The sequence below is a fragment of the Sciurus carolinensis genome, chromosome X, assembly GCF_902686445.1.
Source record: "Sciurus carolinensis chromosome X, mSciCar1.2, whole genome shotgun sequence".
NCBI lineage: Eukaryota > Metazoa > Chordata > Mammalia > Rodentia > Sciuridae > Sciurus > Sciurus carolinensis.
Genome location: NC_062232.1, coordinates 59,865,657 through 59,876,139, shown reverse-complemented (window position 1 = coordinate 59,876,139; position 10,483 = coordinate 59,865,657). Strand labels below are relative to the sequence as shown.

The 10,483-nt window shown below is 37.0% G+C and overlaps 1 pseudogene; it reads left to right on the top strand.

Annotated features, from left to right (window-relative positions):
* Positions 1-8,549: 8,549 nt before the first annotated feature.
* On the top strand, positions 8,550-8,970 carry LOC124972635 (DNA-binding protein inhibitor ID-2-like; annotated as a pseudogene).
* Positions 8,971-10,483: the final 1,513 nt, after the last annotated feature.

The window sequence follows — 10,483 nt, the reverse complement described above, 5'->3', positions numbered from 1 at the left end:
GAAATACCATTGCATTTTCATTAGGATAGTTTTTTTTTTTTTTTAAGGAAAGAATGTATCAGCAAGGAAGTGGAAAAACTGGAATCCTTATGCACTTTTAGTAGGAATGTAAGATGATATAGCTGCTATGGAGCAATATGGATGTTCCTCAAAAAATTAAATATAGAATTATCATCTGATTCAGCAACTCCAGTTCTGTGTGTATAACCAAAATAATTGAAATCAGGGACTCCAACAGACATTTTGGCACATAAATTCCTAGCAGCTTTATTAACAATAGCCAAGAAGTGGAAGTAACCCAAGAATCCATTGTGGATGAATGGAAAAACAACATATAGACATGCTGGAATATGATCCAGACTTTAAAAGGAAGGAAATTATAATGCACAGAACAATGTGGTTAAGTCTTGAAGATATTAGGCTGAATGAAATAAACTAGTCACAAAAGAATAAATTCTGTATGATTCCCCTTATATGAATTAGCAGAGAGTCAAATACATAGCGTCAAATAATGGAGAGGCAGTCACTAGGAGCTGGAGTAGGGAGGACAAGGGAAATCATTGCTTAATTGGTAAGGTATTGCAGTTCCAGAAGATGAAAAAGTTATAGAGATGGATAGTGGTGATGGTTGCACAACAGAGCGAACATACTTAAAGTCACTGAACTGTACACTTAAAATCATTAAATGTTAAATTTTATGTTACATGCCATTTACAACAATAAAGAATTTTAAAATAGAAGAACAGTGCCTAATATCCAGAGAAAATAAAAACGTGTGTAGAAGAAAAATCAGATTATTATGCAAGATTTAACAATATAGTAGAAAAATTTAAAGTAGGATTTTTAAAAAATATACGTATAAATGAAGATTGAAAGATTCAACAAGCTAGAGTGATTTTAAACATACTAATAAAATCAGACATTAATTGGGCAAGGTAAAGTGAATTGGATAGAAATTTGTTTCTACAGATTCAAATTTTAAAAACCATTCAAAATTGTTATCATGGACTTTGATAAGGATATAAAGGGCAATTTGTTATAAAGTGCAGGTTATATGAAGTTAGGAAATGCAGTGAATGTGATGGCAACACAAACTGGATCTAGATATATCAATAGGCCAATGTGATGGGCAGAATTTAAAGAGGTAAGGTTAAATAGGGATAAAGTAGAATCCTGAACTAGAGTTGTAAAGGTCAACACAGGATTATTTATACACTTTCAAATTTGCTACATAGCAGTTGGAACTTATACACACACAACACACACACACACAAATGTTTAATAAACTGTGGGCAATAACATGACATAAATCTGTTTTTTTGAAAGTTTCAGGAATTTAGCTGACAACAATTGCAAAATGAATGCATGTATGTGATTGCCACAAAATGCAAAAGAGGAGAGAAAAGAAAGTGAGATATTTTACATTTAAAAATGTGTCCAAATCAAGGAAAGCATTCATTCAACTCAGAAGGACAAGAAAATATCTGCAGTATGATATTTAAATTGGTGCATCACACTCTAAGAGGGACTTTCACAAAGTAAGGTATATCTACAGTGACATAATTGGGGTGGTGAAGGGACCAAAAATAATGTCACAGGAGAAATATTTGATGGAATTGAACTTGTTTAGTCTAGAGATAAAGAGTTCCAGAAAGCAAGACTTATTTTTGAATACTTTAAAAAAACTGTTTTTGGAAAGAAGAAGGTTTATTCTGTGTCATCCCAAGAACTATGTGTAATGACCAAAACTATAAAGAAATGGAGTTTGACTCATTATGAAATAGATCTTTATACTAATTAGCACTGCCTGTAAAATAAAATGAACTATATTATGAAAACTAAATTCTTGTGTTTCTGGAGGAGTTAAGTTAGAGTCTGGATGGTCTTTTTTTTTTTTTTTTTCTGGGACTTAACAGAAGGAGTTTATGCACCAGTGAGTACAGAGTTGGACTGGGTGACCTAAGTTCCATTCCAACTAAGATTCAATGATTTTATGAAAATAGTAGACAGCAAGCATCCCATATCTTATAATGGAACACCTCCTTGGACCACAAAGAAATTTTGGCAGAACTACACTAAATCAAAATATGTACCCATAGGCAGGTAGTTAGTCTCCTTGGGATCAATTCAACTACTGTTAACAAGAACATTATATGTACTAATTTGGACCAGAGCCATGCCTAGATATTTTTGAGCCAAACAAGAATTCCTCCATGACTAAAATCCAGCCTCCACTGCACCCTGAATTTCCTAACTTACTAGTCTGTGGCAAAGTATATACCCAGAGCAAGGCTCTGCCTCAAATTCTGAATCACAGTGCTTAAAATCTCTTCAGTGTGGCAACTATGAAACTCTGCTTCATGATGGAGAACTTTACCAATACAAGAGCTTTAATGAACAGTTTTATACAAACAACAAATGGGAAACAAAATTCACTAGGAGTTTATTAAACTAGCCATTATGGTTATGCCAAGATTCACAACATGTAAATTACATTCTTCTGGATTTCATGATTAACACACACAAATCAAATAAGATGATAGAGGAAAAGAAGACTAAAGAACACCTTGAAGAAATCAGAGAAACTTTTTCTAGGACAAAAAATGGTGGAGTAGAGGGAAGCTGGATCCCGAACCGTGCTGTGGTGTGGGACCAAAGCAGCTGGTGTACAGTTTCTCAGTGAAGTAGATGAAAGATGGATTTCACTAAAATTTAATATTGGACACCCAAAGTGGCTTAGGGATTCAGATATTTGGGTACAATAAATACATAAGAAATAATACATCAGAACAGACCTGGTGTCTCCACATAGGCCACCAATACAGATTCACCTCAGACAGAGGGTTCAGAGACACAGTCTTGGTACAGAGAAACCTGAGATCAAAAATGCTGCCTAACTAGAACAGAAACTCTACACCTAATAGAAGAAAAAGTAGGCCCAAATCTTCATCACGCCAGCTTAGGATCTGACTTCCTTAACAAGATTCCTAAAGCACAAGAAGTAAAATCAAGAATCAATAAATGGGATGGATTCTAACTAAAAAGCTTCTTCTCAGTAAAGGAAACAATCAATAGTTTGAAGAGAAAGCCACAGATTGGGAGAAAATCTTTACCATATGCACCTCAGATAAAGCATTAATCTCTAGGATATATAAAGAACTTAAAAAACTTACAACCAAAAAAAAATCCAATCATTAGATGGGTTAAGGAACTGAACAGACACTTCACAGAAGAAGAAATACAATGCATCAATGAACATGTGAAAAAATACAACCATAGAAACAAAATGATGTATCCCATTTGTATACAATGAATCAAAATGCAGTCTGTAAAAAATTAAAAGATAAATAAAAAAGTAGTCAGCACATATTTTTCCAAATAATTGATTGTGTTTATCAATATCAAATGAAGTATTTTCATAATCTGAAAAGAAAAAAAAGAAAGAAAAAATGTTCATCATCTCTACCAATTAGAGAGATGCAAATCAAAACTAAGATTTTTATCTCATTCCAATTAGAATGGCAATCATCAAGAATACAAGTAACAAAATGTTGGGGAGGATGTGGGGGAAAAGGTACACTCATACATTGCTGGTGGGAATGCAAATTGGTGCAACTACCATTGAAAGCAGTATGGAGATTCCTCAGAAAACTTGGAATGGAAACATCATATGACCTAGCTATCCCACTTCTCAGTTTATACCCAAAGGACTTAAAATCAGCATACTACAGTGATGCAGTCACAGCAAAGTTTATAGCAGCTCAATTCACAATAGCTTAACTATGGAACCAACCCAGAAGCCATTCAACAAATGAATGGATAAAGAAAATGTGGTATATATACACACTGGAATATTACTGAGCCTTAAAGAAGAATGAAATTATGGCATTTGCCAGTAAATGAATGGAGCTGGAGAATATCATGCTAAGTGAAATAAGCCAATCCCCAAAATCCAAAGACTGAATGTTTTCTCTGATATGCGGATGCTGTTCCATAATGGAGGGGTGGTGGTATTTAGGCAAGAATGAAGGAACTTTGGATTGTGCAGAGAGCAGTGAGGGGAGGGGAGGAAATGTGGGGTTGGGAAGGACAGTGGAATGAGACAGACTTTATTACCCTAAATACATGTATGATTACAATACTGGTGTGACTCTGCACCACACACAACCAGAGGAATGAGAAGTTATGCTCCATTTGTGTACAATGCATCAAAATGCATTCTATTGTCATATAACTAATTCGAACAAATTTTTAAAAAAATAATTTTAAAAATAATGCTACTTGAGCCAGGAGCAGTGGTGCACACCTGTAATCCCAGCAACTTGGGAGGCTGAGGTAGGAGAATTGCAGTCCAAAGCCAGCTTAGCAATTTAGGGAGACCCTGTCTCAAGAAAGAAAAAAAGGGCTGGGGATGTGTCTCAGTGGTAGAGTGCCCTTCGGTTAAATCTCAATAAAAAAAAAAATGCTGTCTAATCTTAGCTGATCCAGAGGCTGCACTACACGCTGGTGCTTGAAAAGTGTACTCTGAGTCTTGAATGGCCACAGAGAGCTGAGGTGGAAGCCATCTTGTGGCAAGCACACCACAGTGGTGACTGCCAATCCAGAGGATCAGAAAAAAAAAAGGCACACAAAGCCACAATATCGCAATCGGGTGCCTATTGACTAACCGAGAGTGGGCCTGATAGAACAACATGAATGAATATACCTAGGGGCATTCAAGCTGGAAGGGAGAAGGGGAGCCCAACATGCTTTGTGTCTCCTTTGTGTCTAGCAGCTCAGGGGACAAGCTGAAGTAGACCCAGAGTCTGGGGGAGGGCAAGGGGCACAGTGTGAATACACTCAGGGACTAAGTCCAGGAAGGTTGTGCTTCTGGGCAACAGTGAATGAAGGAACAGACACCCTCCCCAATGAGTGGATTCCTTGTGAGGCTCCTGAGAACCACATCTGCAGAAGAGATAGGCTACTGTCTAGCCCCAGCAGAAGATTAATCTAGTCTCTCCAAAGAAGGCACCACCCAATAAAACCCCATAGACCTGATTACACCTCAACACCTCCTTCTGGAACTCCCTTCACAGAACTCTGCACAAGTGTACCTGGGAATGCATGATTTGGTCCAAATGGACAAAATGCTAACTGACAATATATCCTAACACATCCCACCTCATACTGGTAAGAAGAGAAGCTGAGTCTTGTATCAAATGGTTTCAATCTTAAGCCACTTCAACTGGCAGTTCAGAGAGCAACAAAAAACAAAAAAACAGGAAGTGGTTAACAATCCCCACCCCTTGATCTCTCTATCAGTATATAACTTAAGAAGAACTGGGAAGAAAGACTGTTGAAAATAGACAATGACCATTCAATCTGCCAACTATTTTGACCCCCTCCATGGAGAAAGTTGCTTCATTCGTCACTGATTTTGGATTTTTAAATTTTTTTCATTTTTAATTTTTTTTATTCTTTCATGTGTGTGTGTGTGTGTGTGTGTTTGAATTCATGTGCTTGTGCTGTGCTGATTGGTTCAGGGATATTTTTATATATACACTTATTTGTTTATTTTCTCTCATATTTAGCATTTTTAATGTAATAATTTTTTTCCTAGCATTGTCTTTTGAGGGTTCTGGTGTTTTAGATTGTATATTTTGATTTGGTTTTGTATTATTTTAATTTATTTCTCTTGTCTCTCTCTTATCTTCTCCTGTTGATGCCTGAAGTCTATCATTCTCTCTTCCTCTCTCCCAAAACCTTGCTTGCTATATTTTTCTCCTTCTTCCATATAAACATCACCTGATACATATCTTCTGCATTCTCTGTTCATTTTTGAAACTGTAGTGTTTTTTCTACCTTCCTAACACATGTCCTTTTCCTCTAACTTTATTTTTACCATTTCTCAGAACTATTTGGTTTCTATACCTCCTGCTCCCATCATTAATGCAAATACAATTATAACTGCTGTGGATGTTATACTTGATACCTGCTATTGACTTTAAAGCCAGATCTAGTTCATGGTTATTGTTTTCACTGAACAATTGTTCACTTGCTGAGCCCACCATTCCTCTTTATTGATGGAAATTAATGTTGAAGATGTCATAGTAAGAATTGGGTATTTAATTTAACACTGTGTATTCTTTGTTTTTTCCAATGGTTGTTACTATTGTTTATTTTGTCCTATACTGTGATATGCTGAGAACCTTACAGGGACACTAAAAGTTCACACGTTTGAGATTATGCTGCTGAACTAAACATTCCTTGATATTAATCCAACTCAAAGAAAAGAGGAGAAAAAAAGCCCCAAATCGTCAACCAGGATCCAAGGAGGAAAAATCAGAGAGGCAACTTCAGGCCCCACCCCTTGGCATCCATTCATACATCAAAAACAGAGAAGTACCAGAACAAATAAGATAATCACACACAAAAGAACACACAAAAAAAAGAGGTAGAGGAATCCACCTCAATCAATGCACAAGTCCAAGACCTTTGAAAGCATGATAAAACAGGTAAACAAATCGCACCCCCCCCAAATCCACAAGCCCCCAACAAAGGATGCCACAGATAGCGAGGTGGATAAAAACCCAAAAAAAGATTATAAAAACCTGAGTATTAAAATGTTCAATGAACTTACAGAAGATCTAAGGAAGGAATTAAAGAGAAATTACAGGAAATGAAAGATCACTTTCATAAAGATATAGAAATAGTGAAAAGAAACCAAGTGAAACTCCTAGAAAGGAGATGCACAATCAATCAAATTAAAAACTCACTTGAAGGCAAATTTAACAGATTAGATTATGTAGAAAATAGAATCTCAGCTCTTCAAGACAGAAATTTAGGCACTGAAGACAGGCTATATGATCTTAACTACACAGAAGGCAATAAAGAGAAAAAAAAAACTAGAGAACATGACTAGAACATACAATACATCTGGGAAAATTTTAGAAGACCAAATATGAGAATGATTGGGATAGAAGAGAACATGGAGATAAAAACTAAAAATATAAAGAAGTACATTTTCAGTGAAATAGCTACAGAAAACTTTTTTCCATTTCAGAACTCAGACATCCACACACAGGAGGAGGCTTACAGGATCTGTTATGGTTTGGATGTGAGGTGACCCCAAAAGCTCACATGTGAGACAATGCAAAGTTCAGAGGAGAAATGATTGGGTTGTGAGAGTCTTAACTCAATCAGTGAGTTAATCACTGATAGGGATTAACTAAGTGGTAACTGAAGTGGTAGGGTGTGGTTGGAGGAGGTGAGAATTGTGGTGTGGCTTTGGGTATATATTTGTATCTGGCAAGTGGAGATCTCTCTCTGCTTCCTGATCACCATTATATGAGTGACTTCCCTCTCCATACTTTCCCACCATGATGTTCAATTTCACCTAGAGCCCTGAGAAATGGAGCCCGCCTTCTATGGACTAAAACCTCTGAAACCATGAGCCCTCAAATAAACCTTTTCTCCTCTATAATTGTGCTTGTCAGGTCCTTTAGTCACAGCAGCAAAATAGGTGACTAAATCAGGATCCCAAATAGACCTAATCAAATGAGAATCTCACCAAGACATATCATAATCAAAATGCCTAACATAGAGTATAAGAAAAGAATAGTAAAACCTATAAGAGAGAAACATCAGGTCATATTTAGAGGCAAAACAATAAAGCTCACTTCTAATTTCTCAACTCAGACCCTAAAATCATGGAGGACCTGGAATGAGATATTCTAGCCCTAAAAGAAAACACCTGCCAGCCAAGATTACTATAGTCATCAAAGGTCAGTTTCAACTTTGAGGAGAAAATAAAACCTTTCCACGACAAAGGTAAACTAAAAGAATTCATGAGCACCAAACCAGCACTACAATGAATACTCAAAGATAAAGTGCACATAGAGGAACTAAAAATATTCCCGATTCTGAGCAGAGTCTGTGTAGGGAACATTCCTCAAGCTTATCTGACAGCAGTCACTGACACCATGGTCTAAGTAAGCCAAACAGTCTGAACAGAGAAACTGAGGTAATGGTAAAGACTCACCATGGAATGAAGGTCTTTGCAGCTGTTGAGGCTGAGTTAGAGCTGAGGGGAGGCCTCATTCTGACATGCATCACAGAAAGCTGTGATGTGAGCTCGCCCACGCTGCCTTCCCTCATGCTGTGTGCTGGAGCTTGCCATTCCCCCAGTCCTTTATTTCAGACCTGTTGCTGGGCAGAATTGCTTAGGCATGCTTGGTTTGTTTACACTGCCTGAACCCTCGACCTATAGTTCACCTACAGGCTGACTCTGTTATACTTTAACAAGTGTGTTAACCTGATTGGATAATGTGTCTATATATGTCCTGTGCAACCCTAAATAAAATTAGATCCGTGCCTTCAGAGCTCCATCTCCGATGCCTGGGTAAGCGCACTGGGTAAGAGTAGGCATCATCATCCATCCTCATCCTCAGCAAACCCGTCTCAGAACATCTACAAGCCTGGTGCCAAGCGCGGCTAGCTCAGCAGGCAGCGGCGGCCTGAGCTCCAGGGCAGCCCGCTCCCTCCCGGTCTTTCCTTCCTCTAGGGTCAGCATGAAAGCCTTCAGTCCCAGTCCGGTGAGGTCCGTTAGGAAAAACAGTCTGTCAGACCACAACCTGGGCATCTCCCAGAGCAAAACCCCGGTGGATGACCCCATGAGCCTGCTGTACAACATGAACGACTGCTACTCCAAGCTCAAGGAGCTGGTGCCCAGCATCCCCCAGAACAAGAAGGTGAGCAAGATGGAAATCCTGCAACACATCATGACTACATCTTGGACCTGCAGATCGCCCTGGACTCGCACCCCACTATTGTTAGCCTGCACCACCAGAGACCGGGACAGAACCAGGCATCCAGGACGTCGCTGACCACCCTAAACACGGACATCAGCATCCTGTCCTTGCAGGCTTCTGAATTCCCTTCTGAGTTAATGTCAAATAACAGCAAAGCACTTTGTGGCTGAATAAATGGTGTTCATGACTTTTTTTTTTTTTCACAACAGCAACAACAAATCCACAGACTCTTTTAAGGTGCTGAATTTACTTTTCAACCATTTCACCAGGAGAACAAATTGAATGGATCTTTTTAAAAAGAAAAACAAATGGAAGGAAAATTAAGAATGATCATCTTCCCAGGGTATCCTCTGTCCTGGACTGTGATATTCGTTATTTATGAAAAAGACTTTAAATGTCTTTTCTGCAGTTGAAAGGTTTTCTTTATATTCTATTCCCACCATGGGGAGCAAAAATGTTAAAATCACAAGGAATTACCCAATCTAATCAGACTTTGCCTTTTTTCAAAGGTGGAGCGTGAATACCAGAAGGATTCAGTATTCAGTTACTTAAATGAAGTCTTTTGGTCAGAAATTACCTTTTTGATGCAAGCCTACTGAATGCTGTGTATATATTTATACATAAATATATATATATATATATAGAGAGAGAGAGAGAGAGAGAGTGAAACCTTGTGAACTCTTTAATTAGAGTTTTCTTGTATAGTGGCAGAGATGTATATTTCTGCATAAAAAGTGTAATGATATACTTATTCATGCTAAACTTCTTATAAAAGTTTAGTTGTAAACTTAACCCTTTTATCCAAAATAAATCAAGTGTGTTTATTGAATGGTGATTGTCTGCTTTATTTCAGAGGACCAGTGCTTTGATTTTTATTATGCTAATGTTATAACTGAACCCAAATAAATACAAGTTCAAATTTATGTAGACTGTATTAAGATTATAATAAAATGTGTCTGAAGTCAAAAAAATAAATAAAATAAAAATAAAAATATTCCCAAAACCCCAAAACAGAGGAAGTTGAATAGAAGAATAATCCACTAAACAAGAATCATTTAGTAAAATTGCAGGAAAACACAAACACATACCAATACTAATACTAACTATTAATAGTCTCAACTCCAAAATTAAATGACATAGATTAGCAGAATGTACTAAAACTAAGTCCAATAACATGTTGTTTACAAGAGACTCATAAGCAAAGACATCCACAGGCTGAAGGTAAAAGGAAAGCAAAAAATACTCCAGGCATATAGGCCAGGAAAATAAGCAGGAGCAGTTATTCTCCTATCTGACAAAATAGATTTCAAGCAAAAATTAATCAGAAAAAAAGACAAAGAAAGCCACTACATTCTAGCAAAAAGAACAATTCAACAAGATACAATTATGGTAAACATTTTTGCCCCAAATATCAACACACCCAATTACATGGAAAAAATACTCCATGGCATTAAATCCCACATAGACCCTAACACAAAAATGCTAAAAAATAAGGATGATTTCAATATACACTTATCACCATTAGACAGGTCATCAAAACATAAAATCAATAAATATACCTCCATCCTAAACAATATAAATCAAATGAACCTTACAAATACCTACAGAATATTCCACCACAAAACAATTTAATTTACCTTCTTAGTTACACATAAAAATTTTCCCAAAATAGATCATATTCTAGGCCACAAAAT